Below are 26,723 nucleotides of genomic sequence, written 5' to 3'. Positions count from 1 at the left end.
CACGGTAACAGGCCCTTCCAGCCCATGAGCCTTCTTCCACACAAATAAACCCACGTGATCAGTTATCCGACTGTTCCATACACCTTTGGAACGTGTAGGAAATCACACGATTATGGGAAAACATACAGACTCCTACAGTGACAGATTTGAACCAAGCTCACTGGTGCTGTAATTGCACTGTGCTAACCATTACACCATGATTTTCCCCCCCAAAATTTACTTTATTCACAATAAATTATTTACACAAACAAAAACCGTTCAGTTTTTCACATCCTCAGTGTCATCTGCATACATATCCATCAATTTACATTGTAACACATATTCTCTAATTACACCACTGTGGCACCTTGTTGTTACGGTTGTTTGAGGGGCTTCACCTTGATCTCAGCCCCTCAATTCTCAGTGACAGTAGGACTCTAGACTGTGGTCCTTCCCCATGACAGCCTTGTGCTGGCAGCGCCAAACCTCAGTGAGTCTCTCAGCGCATACTCCTACAGCCTGGAATGTGCTAGTCGGCGCCATTCCCTCACTGACATCTCCGTGTGCTGAAAGACCAAACAGGGCAGACAGAAGGGCATCTTGCACTGAGTTGATGATCTTCCAGCAGCTCTGGAGGTCTGTGTGTGTGTGTGTGTGTGTGTGTGTGTGTGTGTGTGTGTGTGTGTGTGTGTGTGTGTGTGTGTGTGTGTGTGTGTGTGTCCGGGAACAGCCCTTGAATCAGAGAGTCCTCTGCCACTGGGGATGAAACATGACAAGGACCATTGAATTTTTCTCCATCCGCACTTAGCAAATTTTCATTCTGCAAACTATCTTCACTCCACAGCAGCAGTCATCCCAAGAACATCATGTATTGGGAATAATATTTCTGTTGTACAGGAAGGATCTGAAGACTTGCTGCCTGGCAGGAACATTGCATTGTACACTTCCAGCAGGTCTGGACCCACCCTATACCCCACAGAGCTGAGTGCAAGTCAGCTGATAAGCTGTAATTTCCAAGAGTTTTACTTGACCCAAAGGAATGGAAGGAATCTGTGAGCTTCTCCATGGTAATTGGCACCTCCAGACTCTCATGCTTGCTGTTGTCTAAGATTCAAGATTTTTGAAAGGTTATGTAATAAAACAGAAAATGTAATATTACACAAAGTTTCCTTTAGTCTGCCATTAAGCAGACAAAGAGTCGCCACTAGTATTGCCCAGCACTCCATACAGTGAGAGAAAGAGGAGCAAAAGAGAGTCCCTTCAGAGTCACTGAGTCTCCGTGGATTTGCCTCCAGCACGCCCAAGACCTCTGCGATGGAGGACAGGAAGTTTTGGGAGGCTGTTTTATCTTTGACCTTAGTGTCATACAGAAGAGCATAAAATGATCATCTGAGGATATGACTGAGCCGTCCTCTTTCTTAAGGCTGTGGACCACCAGTTCATTGGGGAAACCAAAGAAGAGTTTCAGGGTTCTCCAACCTGCGGACTCCTTCTTTAGTTTCTCTGCGCTTTCTGGAGCCAGCAACGTCACATTCAACTTCATTGTTCCCCTGCCCACTTCCTGGCTCTCCTCTAAGTGACAAGATGCTTAGAGGAGGGAGGGGCCGGAGAAGAATAACGGCATGACGCAAGTAGTTCTGATTGTTATGGCCTTTGACATAAAGAGGAAGTCTATCTACACTAAATGTACCACCCAAGTTTGTCACACTTTAAAGGTTAAGCCATGTGAGTTAATGAACAGGAACACTGATCTCAACCAATACCAGCCAACTCCTTCATCTAGGCATGTTCAATGTGTAAATGTAGTTGTTAGATAATCTATGCATCTGCCCAGTTTTTGAAAGAATATTATGTTGCTGTTAATTACATGTTCCTGGACCAAAAATGGAATATCTACCCAACCCAGGCCAACAAGGTTATTTGCATCATTCATGTTGTTGTGCAGTACGCCACACTCTAATTTTAGACTGAGTGATATCAGCACAAAATTTGCCTGGGTTCCCCAGGCTTCTCCTGGAACACCAGGTATCTGCCCAAAATATCTGGTGGGTGGATTTTGGCTTTGAATTAACTTTTAAATTGGCATTTGAATCGGGGGTTGTTTCACCTCCCACTCACTGAGCTCCCATTGCAGCTCCTCAGTTTACAACATCCTTGGCAGGGCAGCCAGAAAGAGAGTGATATGTCTGTCTCAACCAGTGGAAGCCTATCTGCAGCATATGCTCGCACCTCCGCAAAAGATCCGTGGCAGGATCTCAAACTCCTCTGCCCCAATGCTTCAGGCAATGAGGTACCGACAAAATCATGGTAAAAAAGAAGTGTGCAGTTGCTAGAAAACTGGGGCAACAAGCAGAGGGTGAGAGGCACTCAGCAGGTTAGGCAGTATTAAGTAAAAACTGAATTCTGGAGAAACTCAACAGGACAAATAGTATATTTTATATAGCAAAGATAACCAACATTTTGGGCTTGAGCCCTTCATCAAAGCAGTATCTATAGAAAGCAATAGACAGTCAAAGCTTCGGGCCTTCATCAGGAATAGTAAGAACGGGGGGAGTCACGTGATGGATTAGTGGCCGGACGGTGAACTCCAGCCCTCTCCAGAAAAGTCGGGAAAAACAAGAGAAAATACAAAGGCACAGAAATACAAGTTAAAGAAAAGTGAGTATAAAGGTGGAAAGAAGATGGAGACAAAAGGAGAAAAATCAAAATCAACGGAAAGAAGAGAGGAAGAGAAGACAACGGAGGAAAAAGGTGAAGGCCTTACCTGTCCGAAGAGGCCCGCTGTGGAGAGAGGACACCACTACCTCAGGTCGGTAGAAAAAGAACTACAACAATGGCTCACAGAGCCGAGTAAAAGTGCGCAACCGCGCATGCGCGTGAAAAAAAACACACCGACGGGAGGGGGGACCAGCTGGGGAGTCGATCTCCACAGCCGGCAACGACAGCTGCAGAACACCTGCAGCAAGAAGAGACCACAGAAGACAATGGAAACAAGAAAGAAGAGGAGGAAAGGGCATCAAAGAAAAAACAGATGGCCAACCCAGAGGAAGAAGAAGAGGAAGAATACAGTGAAATAGATAAAGGGAAAGGCAAGGTAAAGGATATACTTGCTCTTGTTAGAGGATACATGGAGTCATTTAAAGAATGGCAAACACAGGAATTTAATGATTTAAGAAGAAGAATAAACAACACAGAAAAGAAAATAAATAAAATGGATATGACCTTAACAGAAATGGGGAAAAAAATGGACAAGATGGAAGAACGGGCAATAGCAGCAGAAATGGAGGTAGAAGACTTAAAAAAGAAATTGGAGGAATCTAATAAAAAAACTAAAGAGACACAAGAATTACTAGCCCAAAAAATAGATATAATGGAAAATTATAACAGAAGAAATAACATAAAGATAGTGGGCCTTAAGGAAGATGAAGAAGGCAAGAATATGAGGGAGTTTATAAAAGAATGGATCCCTAAGGCCCTAGGATGTCCAGAACTACAGCAAGAAATGGAAATAGAAAGGGCACATAGAGCATTGGCCCCTAAACCACAACCACAACAAAAACCAAGATCTATTGTAGTAAAATTCCTAAGATATACTACAAGAGAAAAGGTACTGGAGAAGACAATGAAAAAAGTAAGAGAGGGCAACAAACCACTGGAGTATAAAGGGCAAAAAATCTTCATTTATCCAGATATAAGCTTTGAACTCCTAAAGAAGAGAAAAGAGTTCAATACAGCAAAAGCGATTTTATGGAAGAAAGGATATAAATTTACACTGAAGCATCCTGCGGTATTGAAAATATTTATTCCAGGACAACAAAACAGACTATTCTCGGATCCAGAAGAAGCACGAAAATTTGCAGAACAATTACAAAAATAGACTGGGGGATGAAGACGGGTAATGAGAGTAAAAATGATCACGATTGATATGTATGTGGGTAAAGACAAAAATAGACTGAGGGATGAAGACGGGTAATGAGGGTAAAAATGATCACGATTGATATGTATGCGGGTAAAGAGGTAAAAGAGTGAATAGAGACAATGGGCATACGTGAAAGTATCTGTAATTAGAGGAAAACATAGATAGTATAGACAAGAATTAATAAGGGAAGGTAATGGAATAGAGAGAATAAGGAGGGAATTAAAAGAGTGACCTTTGTGACATATGAAAAGTGAAATCTTTTCTGGGGGGGGGCTGGGTGGGGGAAAAGAGCGGTCACTGCAAAATCAGTTGACGCTTGCGAGTGGATTCGCAAATCCAAATGGAGAGGGGAGATGTGGTTGTCCGACAAGGGATAAAGGACAACTCAGGAGGGGAAGGGGAGATTGGGGATAAAGAAGATAGAAATAGGAGAATAAGGAAAATGTTGGATGTTGTAGGAATGTTGTCTGGTAAAGAGTTGAAAATAAGAAAACAGAAATGGAAAAAGAGGAAAGGTAATGACGGAAAAACGGAAAGAGAAGATAAACAAAATATAAAATGGCTACGCTGAACTATATGACTTTAAATATCAATGGAATACATAACCAAATTAAAAGGAAGAAACTACTAAATTTACTGAAAAAGGAAAAAATAGATATAGCATTTGTCCAAGAAACACACTTAACTGAATTGGAGCACAAGAAATTAAAGAGAGATTGGGTAGGACATGTAACAGCAGCATCGTATAATTCAAAAGCAAGAGGAGTGGCTATATTAATTAGCAAAAATGTGCCATTTAAAATAGAAGAGGAAATAATAGATCCAGCAGGGAGATATGTTATGATAAAATGTCAGATATATTCGGAGCTTTGGAATCTACTTAACATATATTCACCTAACGAAGAAGATCAAAAGTTTATGCAAGATATCTTTTTGAAGGTAGCTAATACGCAAGGGAACATACTAATAGGAGGGGATTTCAATCTGAATTTGGATCCAAATATGGATAAAACGGGGAAAAAAAATTAACAGGAAGAACAAAGTAACCAAATTTATAATTAAATCAATGCAAGAAATGAAACTTGTGGACATATGGAGGAAACAAAACCCAAAATAAAAGGAATACTCATACTACTCGACTAGACATAAAACATACTCAAGAATAGACCTATTTTTGTTATCAGCTAGTATGCAGGATAGAGTAAGAAAAACACAATATAAAGCGAGAATGCTATCGGACCATTCACCCTTAATACTGACAGTAAAGCTAGAGGACATCCCTCCAAGAATGTATAGATGGAGATTAAACCCCATGCTACTTAAAAGACAGGATTTTAGAGAATTTATTGAAAAACAATTAAAAATGTACTTTGAAGTAAATACGGAATCAGTGGAAGATAAGTTTATACTATGGGACGCAATGAAAGCATTCATTAGAGGACAAATAATAAGTTATGCAACCAAGATGAAGAAGGACTATAATCAGGAAACAGAGCAGTTGGAAAGGGAAATAGTAAACATAGAAAAAAAATTAGCAATAAAGGAAGATACAACCAAAAGAAGAGAATTGGCGGATAAAAAAGTAAAATATGAAACATTACAAACATATAAGGTGGAGAAGAATATAATGAATACAAAACAGAAATATTATGAACTAGGTGAAAAAACACACAAAATCTTAGCATGGCAGCTTAAGACAGAGCAAACTAAGAAAATGGTATTGGCAACAAGGAAAAAAGACAAACAAATTACATATAATCCAAAAGAAATTAAGGAAAACTTCAGAGAATTCTATGAACAATTATACTGAACTGAAAACGAAGGGAAAGAAGGGAAAATAGATGAATTTTTGACTAAAATTGAACTACCAAAACTACAAATAGAGGAACAAAATAAATTAACAGAACCATTTGGAACAGTAGAAATACAAGAGATAATAAAAAATTTACCAAATAATAAGACACCAGGAGAGGATGGACTCCCAATAGAATTCTACAAAACATTTAAAGATCTAATAATACCACCCCTCCTGGATGTAATCAACCAGATTGATGAGACACAAAACTTACCAGATTCATGTAAAACAGCAATAATTACAGTGATACTAAAACAAGGGAAAGATCCACTCTCACCAGCGTCATATAGACCAATATCTTTGCTAAACACAGATTATAAGATAATAGCTAAACTATTAGCAAACAGATTAGCAGAACAGGTACCGAAAATGGTAAATTTAGACCAAACTGGATTTATCAAAAAAAGACACACAACAGACAATATTTGTAAATTTATTAACTTAATTTATGCAGTAGAAGGAAATAAAGCACCGGCAGTAGCAGTTGCTTTAGACGCAGAGAAGGCCTTCGACAGAGTAGAATGGAATTACTTGTTCAAAGTATTGCAAAAATTCAGTTTACCGGAGAAGTATATTAATTGGATTAAAGCATTATATAAGGGACCGTTAGCGAAAGTGACAGTAAATGGACATGTATCAAAGCAATTTAACTTAAGCAGGTCAACACGGCAGGGATGTCCACTATCACCATTATTGTTTGCGCTAGCTATAGAACCACTAGCAGAATCGATAAGAATAGATAATAATATAAAAGGAATAAAAATAAAAGACAGGGAATATAAAATCAGTCTATTTGCGGATGATGTGATAGTGTACTTAACAGAACCAGAACTATCAATAAAAGAACTATATAAGAAATTGAAGGAATATGGAGAAGTGTCGGGATACAAGATAAACGTAAATAAAAGTGAAGCAATGCCTATGAATAACGCGGATTTCTCAAAATTTAAGGAGGAATCCCCATTCAGATGGCAAATGCAGGCAATAAGATACCTAGGTGTGCAAATAAAAAAAAATCTAGGCCAATTATATAAACTCAATTACAATCCACTAATGAAAAAATTACAGGACGATTTAGAGCATTGGAAAGAGCTACCACTAACACTGATAGGAAGGATAAACTGTATTAAAATGAACATTTTTCCAAGGATACTATACTTATTTCAGGCATTGCCAATACAACTGACAGAAAAATTCTTCAAAGAGTTAAAGAAAATAATAAGGAGATTTTTATGGAGAGGGGGGAAACCGAGGATAGCACTAGATAAATTAACAGAATGGTATAAACAAGGAGGCTTACAATTGCCAAACTTCAAAAATTATTATAGAGCCGCACAATTAAGGTACCTATCAGATTTTTATCAAACAAGGGAAAAACCAGACTGGACGAGACTAGAATTAGATAAAATAGGGGAAAAGATACCTGAACACATATTATATAAATGGGACGAAAAATTGGTACAACATAGAACTTCTCCAGTATTACACCATCTCCTCAATATATGGAAGAAGATTCATGTAGAAAGAAATAAAACAAATTATCAAATACCAAAACTAATATTGACGCAAAATAAGCTAATCCCTTTTACAATAGACAACCTTTCCTTTAGAAAATGGGAAAAAAAAGGGATTAAAAGAATAGAAAATTGTTTTTCAGGAAGTAGATTCTTATCCTTTGAACAAATGAGAGATAAGTACAATATAACTGGAGATACAGCGCTGGCATATTACCAACTGAGATCCTACTTGAAAGATAAATTAGGAAGCAATTTGAGTTTACCAGAGGGAAGTAACCTTGAATATGTGATTACAGATACAATGTTAATCAAAAGATTTATAACAAATATGTATATTAAACTGCAAGAAAAGGAGAATGAGGAAACAAATGGTAAAACTAAACAAAAATGGGAACAAGATTTAAATATAAAGATAAAAAAGGAAACATGGGAGAAATTATGTTCTGGAACGATGAGAAATACAATAAATACGAGGCTGCGTATGATACAATATAATTGGTTACACAGACTATACATTACACCGCAAAAGTTAAATAAATGGGACCCAACAGTATCTGATAGATGTTTTCGATGTAAAAAAGAAAGGGGAACAACAATTCATGCAATCTGGACATGTGAGAGAGTAGAAAAATTTTGGGATGATCTCAATCAGATATTAAATAAAATAACAGAAAACAATATACCAAAGAATCCAGAGATCTTTCTCCTAAGTAACATAAAAAATAAAGAATTTGGAATTGACTTGGAAGATGCACAAAAAAGATTTGTTAAGATAGCCCTAGCCGTAGCAAAAAAATGTATTATGTCAACCTGGAAATTGGAAGATAATTTGAAAATACAACAATGGTATATAGAAATGAATAAATGTATTCCATTAGAAAAAATAACATATAGTTTAAGAAATAATATTGAAATATTCGAACAAGTATGAGAGCCTTACATTAAATACAATAGCGAAAACCTACCGGGGACAAACATTACCTAAGTTGATGGAAGGAGAAGAAAAGAAAAGAATGGACTCAGTAGAATTTCTGGTGTATTTTTGTTGAATGACAACGTTGTCTGACTGAATTAATGCAACCTAGATTGTATACCTAAAATGGATGAGGGGGGGGGGGTGGGGGGGTGGCTTGGGAGGAGGGAGGGGGGGGGAGAAAAAGTTACTGTAAATGTGTGAAAAAGAAAAAGTGTATATCATGGCTATTGTGATTTATGGTGTGAAAAATAAAAAATTTTAAAAAAAAGAAATAGTAAGAACTGGGTGACACTCAAATGAAAAAGTGGGGTGGGGAGTTCATCTACAACACTTATTTCAGCTGCTCTTCTAACCCACCTTTTTTATTCAAGCAACCACCCGGATCTTTCTCTTCCAGATGAAGGGTTTTGACCCAAAACATCAGCTATGGTATTCCACGGAAAATACCTGGCCTGTTTTCTTCCAGCAATTTGTGTGAAGCACCAACAAGGATTGTCACAGGGTGAACAGAAACACAGGCTTCACTCACGCTGACCAAATGATCAGGTCTGCAGTGGTGATGGAGTCATTATTGGAAGCTACACAGACCAATCAAATGGAGGTGGGCAGAACATGGGAGCCAAATTATTCAATAACTAGAGTCTATTTCATGTGCTGTGGAGACAGAAATGACTGTAATCCCTCCCATTCAAAATAGAGTTATTTCGACAGAAATATGCAATAATGGTGAAGAGTTAAATGTTAATTGCACTCATAACGTCAATTTTAGATGCTTATAGACATATGGTCATTATGCTTGGTTGTCGGGGAATACATCTAGTCATCCACACTCTGCATATTGTCAAAACCAGATATGTGATTGTGTCTGTATGTGTACATGTACACATGTTGTGTGTGTCTGCGTGTATGTGTGTTTGTGTATGAGTGTGCAGGTGCATTTGAGTGGATGGTCTGTGTCTGTGTGAGGGACAATCACTTAGATCAACAGCATTTTTAGCAAGCTTGTGAGATAAAATTCCTGAAATAAGTATAGATGAAGCTGTGGATTTGCCACAGATTCCTGCACATCATTGTGTTAGGATCCATGAGGACTATCTACCAAAATGTTTTCAAATGCTATTTATTGCTGGTGTGTGTATGGGTTTGCTGATAGCACAATGGTGTAGGTAATTGGTTCAGAGGTTGTTACAGGATCAATCACACAGCATGGGAAGCAGGCTGGTGTAGCAGAGTGAACCTGTTGGGTAATAGCCATACATTGCCCTGGATTTTAAATTCAGCACAGAAGTGATAGTACGGTACAACTCGATTATCCAAATTGGTCGGGACTGGGCCTTTTTTCAGATAACTGAAGATTCCAGATAATCGGAGTTGTACGCACTTCCACAAGCCATGAAGAAAGATACCTGCACAGTTCAATGATCTTTGTTGCTGGATCTTCCAACTTCCTGGTATCAGTAACAATGGCTGTCAGGTGTCCGTTCAATAGGACTCTTGGTATCTAGGAACTGTGATATCAATTAATGGGTGGAACAACCAATCCCATTAAAAATTGCCCACAGATATCAAGCTAAGAAAAACACCACACAATATTTAACTAAGTTTTAAAATATTCTTGCAAGCCATGACGTAGAGTTGTAGATTCATACAGCATGGAAACTACCAATTTATACTAATTCTGCATTCATCCCTTTTGCTATTCTCCCCACATTCATCGTTCTTCCAGATTCAGCCAATCACGTGGGGCAATTTATAGTAGCTAATTAACCTATCAACCCTCCTGTTTTTGGACTGTCTGGGGAAACCCACACAGTCATAGAGAGAACATGCAAACTCCTTGGCCAAGGTCTGAGCCCAGGTTCCTGGCACTAAAAGACAGTGGCTATATTAGCTGCACTGCAGTGAGCGTTGGGAAAATACACATCGAGAAGAAACTCTTACTTTTGAAAAATGTTCTTGAAATATTATTTGTGGGAATTATAATCCATAATATACTATTAAGTTAGCTAAGAAAATATTATAATCCAGCATGCCATGAAAAGTTCACTTACATCTTATGCAATGAAGTGCAACTTTGTCACATTATATATTGAACACAGTTCACTGAAACCTATTTTTGCCAATGAGTGACTTTATTTGATTAAAGCAAAATATCATTCAATCCAGAGGGCAACTAAAGATGAACATTAATGTTCGCCTTGCCAAAAATACCTTGTGAATAAATTAAAAAGAAATCTGGTTATCGTAAACAACCTGAAACAGAAACGTGGTGCTGGAAATACCCCTCTTTGATCAGTGAAAATCTTTCAGATTCACCTGGAAACTAATTCCCCAGTGGTATAAGAGGAGGAAATGAAATGACGTGAGAAAATAAAGACAATGGCTGGTGTGAAGTTACCTACCTATTTTTAATTCTATAATACTGTATGCCTTTATTTTGCCACAGATGTTGAGCAGAAGGAATGTTATTAAAAATATTTGAGGATACGTTGAGGTTAAATTTAGCAGGTGCCTTTTGGGAAGAAATATTAATGGATGTCCTCTTTGTCCTCTGCAGAACTACACACCCAAATCCCCAAGCCAGGTATTTTGCAAGAGTCAAAAGGATCTTGAGCAATGGTTATACAGTAAAAACTCTGTTATCCGGAATTCAAGCAACTGGCAACCTTGAGCAACAGGCAAACCCACCCCCTGGAAATAAATAAATACAAATTAAAATAAAGAAGAATATAAACATTTGCAAAATGTTTAAAATTGTAGATGTTTTCTGGAGTAACACAAATCTTTGCTGAAGATGGGAACAACTATTCAGCCAGCGGAGGGCCTTGTCCAAGCTTTGCCCATAGCTGTGGTTTGAATGAAGTTGTGTTTGAATAAAACAGTGCCACCCAGGATGAAGAGCTAGTTGATGCCATTCACCTTTGGGTGACTCTCTTAAAGTATCACCTTATCCCTGCTTAGTAAGAGACTTTATCTTTAATAACATGCTATTAATGAACACTATATCTGTAAACTTGGGGGAGAGTGGAGTTAATTACCTATGAAGTTATTATTTGTCATTCGGGTGACTTCATGGTGGTGGAGGAACCTACAGATTAGATACAGGTAGGTTGTTTCCAATGCTGGGAATAACCAGAACCAGAACAGTTTTTTAGGACTGAGATGAGGAAAAATTTCTTCTCTCAGAGGGCGGTGGATCTGTGGAATTCTTTGCCACAGGAAGTAGTTGAGCCCGGTTCCTTGTCAATATTTAAGAGTAGGTTAGATTTGGCCCTTGTAGCTAAGAGGATCAAGGGGTATGGGGAGAAGGCAGGATCCGGGTACTAATCATCCATGATCATATTGAACGATGGTGTAGGCTTGAAGAGCCAAATGGCCTACTCCTGCACATATTTTTCTATGTTTCTATACAGCGACAGTTAAATGTTTTCAAAGAATGTGACTGAAAATAAAGTAAAATGCTTTAAGATTTATATATTCATGCAAGTGAAGTTTGTACAGTGTAAGTACAGTCTTGTTTTTGTCTTTTATACTATTTATTTTTAATGCAGGTGCATTAGGCGCCGGTGTTGGTGCTGCGTAATTGCTCAACAAAAGGAGGTCTAAGGCACTCCTTCTGTCCGATAGCCTACAGGTCACCCTCGGCAAGGCGTAGTACCTGTTTATCCTCCCAATCAGGGACACTTGAAGCCATGGATAACAGATGGTGGAAGGATTTTACAAGCAGATTCCACAAATTGGAATTTATGGTTGTGAAACTAAAAATGCTGGGCAAATGAATCTGTGAATCAATGGCCAGGGTTACATGTCCAGTATGGACAGGGCAACTGAAGAAGATAACAGAAAACCACTTCAGTATTTTTCCCATGTATAATCGTGAACTCAATATTGACTATGGTCTCAGCTCAAAAATGGAGCCTTCACCAAAGGAGAACAGGGGAGGCAACAACTACAATTCAGAGGGTCTGAGATTGTGATGGATAGAGAGACATGATCGCCAAACAGCCAAGCATCTAAATGATGATTAGTTAGGTATTGTAAGAGCGAGTCTCAAGCAATCGGAAAATTCACTTACCTGGCATCTACCAATCCCCATAGGTGCCACGTGCCAGGGGTTTTACTGTACCCCTATTGTCTTCTCTCATTTTGTCAGTCCAAAGAGAAAAAGCCTTAACTTTGTTGGCCTTGCTTGTTAAGATGCATATGAGCCTCTCCTTTATAAATTGGTTCATGATACATTCTGCAACTCATGCTGCTGACCACCCTGCTTTGTAAATATAGATTTGATTTGGCTTAGTTGCAAACTCTCTCACATTAGTCTAAAGGTCATGGGTTAATTCAAAGTTTTAAGCACACAAGTCAGGCTGATAGTTCAATGTCTTCTAAGATACTGAATACAGAAAGAACCCTTTGGAATCAGTGTACCTGTGTGATCTAATTTACTGGGCATTCTACATTTAATAGCTGCCAGGTGTGGTTCAAATGCTTATTGTCTACCAATAATGAGATAATATCCAGGTGAGATATTATACATGAATAGAAATCCAGTAAGCCAGTTACAGGGAATTGCTTTAACTTTGTGTTTCTGCTTGAAACAAAATATCAGGTATTTGTTTGGTTTATTGTTCTCTTTCCCAGAAATTTCTCTAGCTAATCCAACTTGTGTTTTTTTTGAATTGCATTTCACCTCAGAAAGTGCCAGAGAGTCACTACCCCAAAGATAGAGGCCATTCAGACCATTGGAATCAAACTCGTGGAGTCATTCAGTCAGTGGGCTTCCCCAGAAAACTGAGTGATTTTCCAATTTCCCATCAACTATTCTCCTCTCCTACTCCCAATTCAAGTCTTTACTGCTTGCTGTCTAAAATATTCTTCCTTTGCTTCCCTGCAAAACCTGAAAATATTGTATTTGTAGGAACAGGAACAGCTTTCCTTTGTCCGGTTTAACTAAAGCTCCTCTCAGCCCGTACCATGATAATAAAAACACAATGCTGGAGAAACTCAGCTGGTCAAACAGTCTGCATTATGTGCAAAGATAAGATATATAACCAATGTTTCAGGCTTGATCCCTTTGTCAAGGTGTGGAAAAATGTTGCCAGGTACCTGAACAAAATGGTAGGGGAAGGACAGGAAAGGGGGAGAAGCATGGTCCCCAAAGGCAGGAGGTAATAGGTGAATTATGGAGGGAGGGCACAGCAGCAAGCGGGGGAAGGGGGTGGCTCTGTGAATGGAGAGGGAAGGAGGTAGAGAGCTGGAGGGAAGAAGACAAAAGGAAAGGAAAGAGAGAACGGAGAGTAGGCTGGCAGAAACTGGAGAAGTCGATGTTACTGCCATCTGATTGGAGAATGCCAGACAAAAAATACTGTTCCTCCAATTTACGGGTGGTCTTGGTGGGATAGTACATGAAGCCATGGGCAGACATGTGAGTATGGGAATGGGCACAGAATTGAAGTGGTTGGCCCTGTCACTGATGCAGACAGAGCAAAGGTGCTCAGCGAAGCGATGTCCCAGTCTGCTCCCAGTCTCTCCGATGCAGAGAAGGCTTGTCTGCAGACATTCGTGTTTTACTACAATGTCAATAACCCAGATTATAGCTAAACTCTCTGTTAACATTCTAGTAAATCTTCTCTGTACCCATTCAAACATCTTCACGTCTTTTCTAAAGTGTGGTGAGTAGAACCAAACTTTTTGTGATCCAACCAAACTTTTATAAAGGCACAGTTTAATTCCTCTTCTTTTGAATTCATTATATCTTTCTATGAAGTCTAAGATGCCAAAAGATTTGATAATGACTCTTCTCTATCGGGTCTTTCCACCTTCAAAGGTGCTGAACACCAAAAAAAAGTTTCCGGCTGAGCTTGAGCTTTTGTTCCACTATGGAAATAACTGTACTGATATATTTTTAGAATGCTAAATTTTCACAGCTTTATCCACAAATGAGCTAAACAAATACTAGGTGAGTTGATTCTGCCAGTAGCCTTCATTTGAATAAGAGTTGTAATAGAAGCAGTATAATTCGACAAATTTGAAGTTACCTGCTTTGGCATGAATTAAAGAAAAGCTGAATATCATTAAAATAGTAATAAGCTAGAAAATTGCATCTGCCAAATCTTGGCTCAATTTTCCAGTTTAACCAGATCTTCCTGTGATCTCAAATAACTTTCTTTAACTCTCCACCAATCTACCATTCTTGGTGGCATCTGCAAACCTTTATCATCCAAGTTGTTAACAGAGATGAGAAACAACAGTGAACCGAGTGGAGCGCCTCTGATCACGGGCCTCCAATCTGAATAGCAACCCTTCGCCACCGCCCTCTGACTTGCAGCTATGGTCATTGTTCAGGCCACACTTGGAAGTACTGTGTGCAAATTCCAGTCGCCCCATTACAGGAAGGATTCGAAGGATTTGGAAAGGGTATAGAAGAGACTTATCGGCCTGTTGTCTGGATTAGACGTTGTGAGCTAGAAGGAGAGGTTGAACAAAATTGGGTCATTTTCACTGGAGTGTCAGAAGCTGAAGGGAGATCTGATAGAGGTTTACACATTTATGGGAGTTGTGGATAGGGTAGACCAGGGGTGTCAAACTCAAATTCACGGAGGGCCAAAATTAAAAACTTGGACTAAGTCAAGGGCCGAACTAAATATTTATTGAAAATTTTCAACAACATCTGCATGTTTTCTCTTCTTTCAACATATGTAATGTAAAACTTTTTCTTATTAAAATAAATGTTTAATAATAGTTTTGGATAAACTCTTTAATTGTCATTGTCATTGGCCCATTTCCTTTGGAGCTCTGAAACCGTGCACATGACGAGTCAATGAGGGATGATTAAAGCAGTGGTCTTCAAACTTTTTCTTCCACAGACCACCTTAAGCAATCCCTTACTAATCACAGAGCACCAATGGCACAGGGACGCGAGTGGAAAGAAAAAGGTTGAGAACTGTTGTATTGTGGTAACTCCACATCTGATTAGGTTAATTGTTAGGCAAGTGGTCAGAGAAGGACCCCCCCCCACCCCAAGAAAGGCTTAAATCACAGGAACAAAATAAGCTTCCGTCTCACTGCTCCCAATCTTACACACAGTCCTGATGTGGAATGTGGGGTCACAGCTCCATGTTCACCCGAGTTCAGGTGCTGTCTGTGTGGAGTTTGTATGCTCTCCCCTTGTCTTGGACCAACAGGTCGGTCGCCTGACGAAGGCACCCGAATCCCCCGTTGAAACGCCGGCGTCCGGGGCGGTGGAGGAATTGGCTGAGAAGAGCGCGTTGCTCCCACCCCCCTCCCATGGTTGGAGAGGGATTAAACTGCGATCTCACGGCGCCGGGCTCGTCTCCAACAAAAGGAACGGGAGGCAGGGTCCGCCGCGCACGGAGCGAGGGGGAAGGCATCGCCAACGAGACGTTCGGTCCGGCGTCGCCGCTGAAGCGCAGACCCAGCGAGGATGGTCCCCAACTCCAGCCTGTGTGTCCGGGAGCCGGGCGGGCTGAGTGCGGCGCTCCGATCCCCGGGATTCAGAATGCTGAGATCCCTCCACACCTCCGGCGTCTTCATTTTCACCTTCAGTGTGCATGCACTATACTGGCACGGCGGCAGCGGGCCAACTCTAATATATATTTAATATGATCTTGCGGGCCAAATATAATTATATCGCGGGCCAAATTTGGCCCGCGGGCCAGAGTTTGACATGTGTGGGGTAGACAGTCAGAATCTATCTTCAGAGTTTAAAAAAATTACACATTCTGGGAATGCCAGTATCAATAGGAGCCAGTGCACATTTAAGAAAAAGCTTTGTTTTCCTTTCACCTCACATTACATAAATATTTTTAATGCAGTCAGTAGAAGTATGGAAGAAACAAAAACTTGACTGACTGCTTCACAGGGAAAAGAACTCATAAAAGCAGAGTCCTTGGTGAGGGTGGGGGAGGGGGGGTGCAGGGGGATAGGCAAAAACACTTGAGAATGGTTCCACTATAGGATATTTAGCCCCTTTCACACTGCCAACCCTACTAGGAAGCGAGTAAACGTAACTGGGCATCTACACCCTTTCCCACTGTTCAATGATTTACCAGTAAATCAGGAACCCACCATTTTAAGAGGGGGTCCTGCCTCCAGCAGTAACAATGTAAGAGCAGATTGTGCTTTCACACCGCCAGAAGGCTATGCGTGAGTTAACTCGGCCGGGCTCTGCCATTTGCCCCCACCAAGCATCAGAGCCTGGTTGATTGTAAATCACCCTGTCAGGATGGGACATTCACACCGCATGATTACTAGGAACGGACACACTAAATTAGCCGGTTAACCCACATGGAATTTGCAGTGATACAAGGGGATGGTTTAATGGAGATGTGAGGGGTGTTCACAGAGTGGAACATGTCTGCAATGAGCTGTCAGGGGTGGCAGTGGAAACAGATACAACAGTAAGAGGCTTCCAGATAGATGCATCCATATGCAGGGAGTAGAGGGATATGTATCAATGCGCAAAGATCTGGAGGAACTCAGCAGGTCAGGCAGCATCAATGGAAAGAAATCATCAGTCAATGTTTTGGGGCCAGAACATTTAACCAGGAATGGCTTTGATGTTGCCTGACCTGGTGAATTCCTCCAACAGTTCGTGCCTTGTTTCAGTTTAATAGACTTTTTGTTTATACGTGGTCTTTTTAATTTCCGATTTACAGCATCTGGACTATTTTGCTGAGGCAGTGGAGTTTATAAACAGGTTTTGGAAAGCATAAGTGGGTTCTACTTTTGTTGGCACTAAAGCATCTGCTTTGGTCTAAGATACTTAATTAGTGGTGTCGCAAGAGAAATCAAAGTAATTAAAGACATATCAGAGAGAAGGATAGCGGTGGTGGGGAAATGCAACCACTGAGAATGTTTTGTACAAAAATTACTGTGGCCTCTCAGAATAGATGGAAGTAGATTCTGTAAAAGTGGAAATAATTGTTGCCTTTGCTCTGCACCAACTCTGTCACACTGTACTTCTGGACTGTGTCTTACTTGGAGGGGATGTTTAGTTGGACTTCTCACAAAGCCATGAGGGCTGCTGGAGACTGCTGTCGGGAGACTTGCGCCAGGCAGCTGACTGCTCGAGACTGGCTCGAAACTGGCTGAAAGGGTATCAGGTTTCGGAACCGGGAAGCGAGGAGATGCTGAATGGTTCCTGACCATGTCGGAGGTTCGGATCTGGAGCTCGGGTTGCCCGTGGTTTGGACTGGACTCTGTGTGGCTGCGGAGGCTGCAGAAACGCTGGAGGTGAATCTACCGACACTTGGTGACTCTGGGGGGACGACGACTCTCTTTTGCTTCTCTCTCTTTGACTGTAAGAGACGCTTCTGGCAATTCCTGCCAATGGCGAATCTGTCTGCCTTACAGCAGGCAAAAGCAATTTCATGTAATATGACATTGTTTTACTACAATGACAATAAACTAAATCTTGAACCTTGAAACAAATTTTCTCACTGCATCTTGGAGCATGACAGTAAAAGTTGGACTTGATTGCGAACATTCACCTCTCTCTCGAGTCTCAGCGGGAGTTCTATTAAGCCCAGGATTTGCCCAGTGGGGCAAAATAAAATTAAAAATGAAAACTGAGAATTGGAACAGAGCCCTCACTACACAAAACATGCATTTTTGACCCACTACAACATTCATTGCCATTATGGTGGACAGTTACAGTAGCTTCCACAAGCGGATGGCATGAATATTGACTTCTCTGGCTTTTGTTAAGATACCCCACCCCCTTCTTCCCCTGTTTCTCTCTTTTCGCACAGACATGATATATTCCCATCGAGTCCCTTGTCATATTCAAGGGAATAATAGGGGATTCCTCCCCTATTATTTGAATTTCTGAGACTTTCTGATACATCCTGCTCCTCCTGCCTTTTCTGACCTTTCCTTGAAGAAGGGCTGAGGCCTGAAACGTCGGCAATATGCCTTTGTCTCCTATAGATGCTGAAGAGACCAGCTGTGTTCTTCCAGCATTTCAGTGTGTTTACAGAAGGAACAAGGAGAGTGCTTAGCTATAATGCTGACATTTTTCTCTGTCAGTGAAAGAGTAATGGAGGAGCCACAAATTAATACCAATGGAGCTCTACATGCAGAGTGGAGACCAAAAGTCTGATTTCTAAATAGAACTCAATTTTTTCCTTGCATTGTGGAGCCATTAATTATTCAAGTTTGCAGAGAAGTTTCCAGCATCAGCTGAACAAATAAACACAAATCAAGTGAGTAGATGATGACTTGGTGAAAAGGTAATGAAAAGAATAAAGAATGGGGAGAGCTGAAAAGTGCAGCCAGTTCCCGACACCCTGCTTTACTTCCTCGCAGCCAGAACCCACATCTAATCACCATGAATTTGGCAGAAAGATCCAAAGTTCATGCACAGATTGTTTCCGTATTGGTTAGCTGGAGTTACAGACAGTTCATTATGATGGACAGACCTTTTATGGCAGAAGTGATAGAGGAGAAAGAATGGGATCACTGGGTGACTCCCATCTGGTTTCAACTGTTTCCAACTCTTACCTACTCCTGTACCTGTTTTCTCTCCCTAACTTTTCACTCCTTTTCCACCCCCTCTCTCGCCTCCCTTACCTGTCTCTCCACCTGTCACAGATCCTGTCCTGTATGGTACCATATCATCCTTTGCCCCTTCCTCAGGTTTTTTCCTCCTTTATACAAGTTCTTTCCATCCCTTTGCATCCCTTTGCCTCAATCAAGAGTCCAGATCCAAATAATTGACAGGCCATTTCCCCTCATATATGCTGCCTGACCCATTGAGTTCATCCAGCATTCATTGTTTGATCATCATTTTAAGAACAATCGGCTTCAAGTGATCTGATGTTGAAACTGTCACAGCATCCCTCTGGCACGCTGAGTTTTCTCCTACCACCAGGCACTAATCCTTTTTCTAGTTGTATTTTATTTTCCCAACTAACATTCTCCTCCACTTAATTACACACTAGGGGCAATTTACAATGGCCGATTAATCTCCGAACCCGTGGAGCCTCTGGGTTGTGAGTGGAAACTGGAGTAACAGGGAAACTCACATCGTCACAGGAAAAACATGCAAACTCCACACAGGCAGCACCCAAGGTGTGCTTTGTATCTGGGTCACTGGAGCTGTGAGCTCTACCAGCTACACTACTGTGCAACCACTTTACTGAGACTGAAATGTCTTTGTCTCTAGTCGAATGGTCAAATTGGTCAAAGGTACATACTGTACGCTCCACCTCTCCCCATTGGTGTTTCAACACTGCCTGGTAATTCCAGGATTCTCTTTTCTTCCAGAAGCCCTAGTAACTGTTACCTCACAATTCTGGCATGTTATTTTTTTCCCTCCACCCTTGCCAATCTATTTACATCTCCTTCAGATTAAGCAACAATTCTCACCTGCTACCTGCCCCACGTGTCAGATCTCCACTCTATCACAAGGCCCTTTCATAGAGTCAAAAAGCATGAGTGTAAAGGTGGAGATTCTTTGCCCTTATGTTAGGAACTTACTTCCATGAATGCACCCTGGCCAGCCCCAAGGCGCCAACTGTAATCCCTCTCGGGGGAAAGGTCAGCGGCACGCTGCTGTGCTCCACAACCTAGCTCAATACACGACAGGCTATCTACCCTACCCATAATCCCCCCACGTGGCTGGAACCATTCTGGGAAATGCAGAGTGGTTCCAGCTGCCTGGGGGATTATGGGTAATGAAGTTAGCCATTGCTTGGCACATATGTATGGTGTCATGGGACCAGTAGCCACACCTCCTGAAAGCCACATCAATGCCCCAGCCACCTACACATATTATATAAATGGGACGAAAAATTGGTACAACATAGAACTTCTCCAGTACTACATCATCTCCTCAATATTTGGAAGAAGATTCATGTAGAAAGAAATAAAACAAATTATCAATTACCAAAACTAATATTGATGCAAAATAAGCTACTCCCTTTTACAATAGATAACCTTTCCTTTAGAGAATGGGAAAAAAAAGGGATTAAAAGAATAGAAAATTGTTTTTCAGGAAGTAGATTCTTATCCTTTGAACAAATGAGAGATAAGTACAATATAACTGGAGATACAGCGCTGACATATTACCAACTGAGATCCTACTTGAAGGATAAATTAGGAAGCAATTTGAGTTTACCAGAGGGAAGTAACCTTGAATATGTGATTACAGATACAATGTTAATCAAAAGATTTATAACAAATATGTATATTAAACTGCAAGAAAAGGAGAATGAGGAAACAAATGGTAAAACTAAACAAAAATGGGAACAAGATTTAAATATAAAGATAAAAAAGGAAACATGGGAGAAATTATGTTCTGGAACGATGAGAAATACAATAAATACGAGGCTACGTATGATACAATATAATTGGTTACACAGACTATACATTACACCGCAAAAGTTAAATAAATGGGACCCAACAGTATCTGATAGATGTTTTCGATGTAAAAAAGAAATGGGAACAACAATTCATGCAATCTGGACATGTGATAGAGTAGAAAAATTTTGGGATGATCTCAATCAGATATTAAATAAAATAACAGAAAACAATATACCAAAGAATCCAGAGATCTTTCTCCTAAGTAACATAAAAAACAAAGAATTTGGAATTGATTTGGAGGATGCACAAAAAAGATTTGTTAAGATAGCCCTAGCCGTAGCAAAAAAATGTATTATGTCAACCTGGAAATTGGAAGATAATTTAAAAATGCAACAATGGTATATAGAAATGAATAAATGTATTCCATTAGAAAAAATAACATATAGTTTAAGAAATAATATTGAAATATTCGAACAAATATGGGAGCCTTACATTAAATACAATAGCGAAAACCTACCGGGGACAAACATTACCTAAGTTGATGGAAGGAGAAGGAAAGAAAAGAATGGACTCAGTAGAATTTCTGGTGTATTTTTGTTGAATGACAACATTGTCTGACTGGTTTAATGCAACCTAGATTGTATACCTAAAATGGATGAGGGGGGGGGTGGGGGGGTGGCCTGGGAGGAGGGAGGGGGGGGGGGAGAAAAGGTCACTGTATATGTGTGAAAAAGAAAAAGTGTATATCATGGCTAATGTGATTTATGGTGTGAAAAATAAAAAAATTAAAAAAAAATGCCCCAGCCACCTTCAGGCTGAAAGGGGTCTTTGAAACAGACTATGAAAAAGCCTCCAGACATTCCCTTTGCTCTCTCTCTCCACCCTCACCTTCTCTGCAATTTAAAATTTTTTCGATTGTTGATAAAAAGCTCCTTAACAATTCATCACAGATACTACCAGACCTGCGGTGCGTTTTCAGCTATTTCTGCCTCAGAGTCAGGGAAAAGTTTTTTTTGTAATATTAAATCAAAAATGCTGAAGTTGATCATTTTTGGAGTGGTTTCACCTCTGTGAAGAGCATTAATAAGAACCTCCACTGTTTTGAGTGACCACCTGGACAATGTGGATGAACCCAGGAGTTGAAATACAATGCAAACATTTCATTTTCAAATCTAAAAATACAGCTTCATTCTTTGCCCCACCTTGAAGCACATTAGGTATATTAATATTATATATGCTTTGGCCAACTACCAGCTGCCTGTTTGAACTGGTTTATTTCAGGAAAATTGGGTTCTTTTCTTGCCTTGTCTAATTAGTCAGATTCTATGTTATATCTCTGTCCGTGTGTGACCTCTGCCCCAATAGTACACAGCAAGCTGCTTGACATGAATCCATTGATCCTGTGAAAGGATATAACTCCACAAAATCCAAGCCCCTACACAAATACACATTGCTTCTTTTAGCTCCTTCAAAAATGAAGCAACTTGTCATTTAATTATAATTGCTGCAGGAAAAACAAAGCAATTATCTGAAGGTGATAATCACTGATAAGCAAGAGATAGGGGGAAATGTTTTGACTTATTCCCGCTAACGTTGTTTGTCTTTTCCTTCATATGGATGTTGTGTGACATGTTAAATTTCTCCAGTGCTATAGAGTACTATAGATTTTCTTGTTTGACAATGCAATCTGATTTAGTCACTGTGAACCGCTTTGCTGCAAGACAGCAGGCATGGATCTTCAACACTACAGTCACATCATTTGTTAGACAAAATATAACTTGCTTTGTCTCGTGGCCTGCAAAGGAATGGGAGCAAATTTCTTTACAGAGGTGGCTGACCATGAAGAAGCTGACGCCATCACTAGCACCAAGCTGGAGAGGGCAGAAATATAAAACTCATCTGAAAATTAGGAGTCCGTCAAACAACCCATGTAACCAGCCACCAAATTGAGTGCATTGTGATGCGCTGTGGTAGCAGCAAGCAGGCACAAAAGACCGTACTACAGGCTTTATTCTGCTATAACTCTGTACACACCAGTTTCAGCTGTGGTGGCTCCCTTGGTTTAGGATGGGCCGGCTCAGGCTTATATTCAGGTCAGCTGATTGACAGCCAGCCAAGTGGAGTCAGCCCCCAGGTGGTTCTTCTACAGGTACAGAGATTTCCCCCTGCAGTAGGCCAGTGGTTGTATCACCACATGAATAAAGGTATCTGATGGGTAAACCTGGCAGTAATGTGTCGAGGCCTGCAGAAATTTGACTGATTTATTAGTTTGTATGAGAAACCCTGAGGAAATATTAGAAACATTCAAATGCAAAATGCAGTCAGAAAAGATAGGCTTTCTCAAAGGCCAAGATCAAAGTGAAACCAGAGCAAGTAAAACACAAAGCATGCTTGAAATACTCAGCCTACCGGGAATCATTTGATCTAACATCTCAGGCTTTACTGTAGGAACAATCCAAAGCAAGACATTAAATTAAACAATGACCTTAGAATAAATGGGTATGGGTACAAGCTGCTCAGGATCCCGTCCAGAATGGATTTCACAAAGAACTACTTCATACCGAGTGTGATTAATGCCTGCAGCAGAGGAGTGTAGTGGAGGTTAGTGTTTGAGGGGGAGGGGGGAACTGCATGGGCAAGGAAGAGGTTTGGAGCGTTAGTACTGAGAAACAATTACCAAGAGCTCTTGGAATGCAAGCCTGATGACATTTCCCTGAGGCTTGTAACAGACTTCCTTTCCCTGCCATCAGTGAACTCCAGATGCAAACCTGGCCTCATCTTGAAAGCAATATTTTGGCAAATTCAGATCATTGTACACAGAAGTAAGTGGAAGTTGACTGTGCAGCCATGGAAAGGCTGGTTGGAGAGTACGTGCCATTTGCTCTGCTCAGCTTATCGCTGAACCAGGGAGTGAGAGGGAATGTGTTTGGTTTTATGGACTAAATAGAGTGCAATTAGCATGCATTTCTATACTCCGTATTTAGTGCATGGGCTGAAACATACATTTTTAACCCCTCCCAATCTTTATGTTCACAGGGCCAATTTGGCCCTGGACTCACGTTGATGCTGACCTTTGGCTTGACTCCAATCAGCATTTCTCAGAACTGAAGAACATCCAAAAGCCTGAATATAGATGACTTCTGGTCTCATTGGGCATCAATCCTGAACCCCTTGGTTTCTGATTTGACCACTTGCATACTTCAAGTGAGATCATGCAGGCATCTGGGAACCAGATGCTAATTCTTCTTTCCTGATGATGAGTTATCTGGGTTGGATTTATAGTAAAACTTGTGATCCCACAATGAATGAAAAGTATTCTCAATTCTAATTATTGCCATTCTGAGTTCTGAGGGAAGGTCACTAATCTACATCTTGTAGCCCAAGTTCTCCATTCTCCCAAACCTGCCTTCTTTAGCCAACCATAGTTAGTCCATATTTCAGGAGCCAGGCAGTGAGTCCCTGAATGATGGCAGGGCCTTCATTGACCTCAATGAACAAGGTCGATGGGCCAGGACAAACTCTCCTCATGGAACCTTCCAGGAAATCTTTGTGAGAGATGGGAAAATTGATCTAAAATTATGAACATGGAAGAAACTAAAGTTCATCAGTAAAATGGCTGAAACCAGTTCAAACAGGATAAGTTTGGGGCTTAGGATGCAGGAAAGCAGAGTCAGCACGATTAACATAAGAATCTTCTATCCTTTGTGACAAGACCATAGGACTAAGATAAGGAATGGTAATGTAGGAAGTTGAGGTAGTCTGGATCAGATAAGGGTCTCCTAGCCCTGGACAGAAGTACCAAGTCATACATTTCTAATTAGCTAACCATACACAGGTTTATACATATGAAATTAGCCAACCCTAGATAGAATGAGTCAACTCTGCATATCAAGAGACTGTAGCCCCGAGAATCAGGAAGGTGTGAATAAGGACAATGACATGAAGGGACACCTACAGGATAACCCCCCCTGGTTCTCCAAGTATACTGAAATTGCACGTAGGCAGGCAGGATTGCCTAATGCCAAACCTCTCCAGCAGGAGGCAGAAGAATGTAAGGGGGAGGGTATTCCTACACTGAAATCAACTGTATAAAAGTTGGGTGAGCCCCAGTGTGTGTGTGTATTCCCAGGGTAAGGGGAAGCACCCAACTTTGCATTGTTGTAGTAATAAATGTTCTTTGTTCTCAATTTTTGTCTCGAGCAATTTTTTTAAAGGTACTTTAATTCCTAACAAATGGGGGCTCGTCCGGGATCACACTCCCTCCACTGACAGAGTACCCCGACGACGAGAGTAGGTGCACCCTGGCTGATTCAGCTGGACTCACGGGCGACGGGTGGCTGGTCAGTGGAAGAAGCGAGTGATATCCGAGAAGAGGCATTGAGAACAAACGGCGGAAGGACGCGCGCTAGAGCAGTACTGCCAGAACTCGGTAAGAGTATTTTACTTGTTCCTAAGTATGGGAATAGCGGGCAGTAGAGATGAGAGTCCTGACACAGGACGTGACCACCAGATAGCTACGTACAGCCCGCTTGGGATGATGTTATCTGAGTGGGGCACAGGAAAGACCCGCGGTAAAGACAAACTGACGACGGTCAGGTATTGTTGTAATGAATGGGTGGGATACCCGGTTAAAGGGAGCTCCGTGTACTGGCCAAAATTCGGATCCGAGGATGAATGGATGTGTGAAGCTTTGAACTTATGGCTCTATCAAAACCAGCCAGACAATGTTGAGAGCAGGGAATATGCAGCCTGCTGGCTCAAGGGATCCATTGAACAGCTGGTTTTGAATGAGAAAGAATCCAGGGATAAGAGAGAGGAGGAACCTCTTGTCCCTGAATCACAGGGTTGGGATGTGTTACATTCCCTCCCTCCACCCTATGTTCCTCCTATGCCGGCTCCTATCTTTCCTTCCCCTCCTATGACCTACCCTTCTGCACCTTCCCCACCTCCCCCACCACTAGAGAAGAGAGAAGAGAGCAGGAGTGTATGATAACTTGCTCACAAAGCACTCGATTACCACCTCTGTTGGCAGGAGAGAGAGGTAACTTTAATTCAGAACAGCGTGAGACTCTTCAGGAAGAAAGGGCAGAACCCTTTGATTCATTTCCCAGGGAGCAGGAACCCAGACCTAATAAGCCAGAAACCAATTGGATGAGACCACTGCTGCGGGAAGTTCCCATGGGAGAGGGTCTCGGTTTCGTAAATGTGCCCCTGACCAGTACTGAAGTGTGTAACTTTAAGAAAGAACTGACCTCCCTGATAGAAGATCCCCAGGGATGTGCTGAACAGTTAGACCAATTTTTGGGACCATATATATATACAATATGGGGGTCTCGACATAGAATCCCCAGCAGGGGAACAATTGGTACTAACAGGTTTTGTTACCAACTCAGCCCCAGACATTAAGAGAAAATTACAAAAGACAGAAAATTGGCATGAGCAGGGAATAACCCAGCTTCTACAGATCACACAAAAAGCATTTGTCCAGACATCTGAGGATAAGCAGAAAGCAAAGGCTAACATTTTGATGCAAGCAGTTAAAGGAATAGTAGATGAGTAACATGAAAAAAAAAGGCAGGGACTGTGTGCCAGCTCCTGAATGTTGGGAGAAGTGCAGGGAGTGGGAGAGTAGAGACCAGAGATAATTTCATAAATCACGACTTCCCACTTCAGTCACTGACCAATATTGATTAAAATTCATGCTAAAAATTAAATGTCATAAATGATCGTTTTTCAATACTGTAGAATTAGCGAATTTAACTACCAGTTAATTCCAATTTATGAAATAAATTGTATTTAAATGTGATTTTGCACAGGGAGTACCTGAGAGTTGAGTGATGTTATAACATTTGCAGGGAGAAATGTTTGCGCAAATAGGGTGAGTTCTATACATCTTAACTTTAAGTGTATGTGAGATAAAGAAAGGATCTGATGTGTAAAGTGGCTGGATCAGCCAGTTGAAGGGGGAGTGTGCATGTCCCTTTAAGTGCACTGTGGCACTTGAAATTGAGGCTTCAGGCTCTTGTCATGCAGTTAGAGGTATGGAGCCCTATCAACACATTTAATACATTTCTTCTACACATTCAGCAGTCAAGGTCCGTGAGTTTAAAGATCACCCACCTCTGGAGAATAAAGATACCTCTGGGGATTCCT

General features: G+C 40.9%; 1 long non-coding RNA gene across 1 annotated transcript in view; it reads left to right on the top strand.

Annotated features, from left to right (window-relative positions):
* LOC138756624 (uncharacterized) overlaps positions 1–11,658 on the top strand; it is a 37,797-nt gene extending 26,139 nt beyond the window's left edge. The window contains exon 4 of the long non-coding RNA XR_011353199.1: positions 10,804–11,658. This is a non-coding gene — a long non-coding RNA (uncharacterized lncRNA). The remainder of the gene's footprint in view (positions 1–10,803) is intronic.
* Positions 11,659–26,723: the final 15,065 nt, after the last annotated feature.

This window comes from Narcine bancroftii, chromosome 3 (genome assembly GCF_036971445.1).
Source record: "Narcine bancroftii isolate sNarBan1 chromosome 3, sNarBan1.hap1, whole genome shotgun sequence".
Taxonomy (NCBI): Eukaryota; Metazoa; Chordata; class Chondrichthyes; order Torpediniformes; family Narcinidae; genus Narcine; species Narcine bancroftii.
Note: the sequence above shows the minus strand (reverse complement) of the source record. Positions and strands in the feature narration are given on the sequence as shown.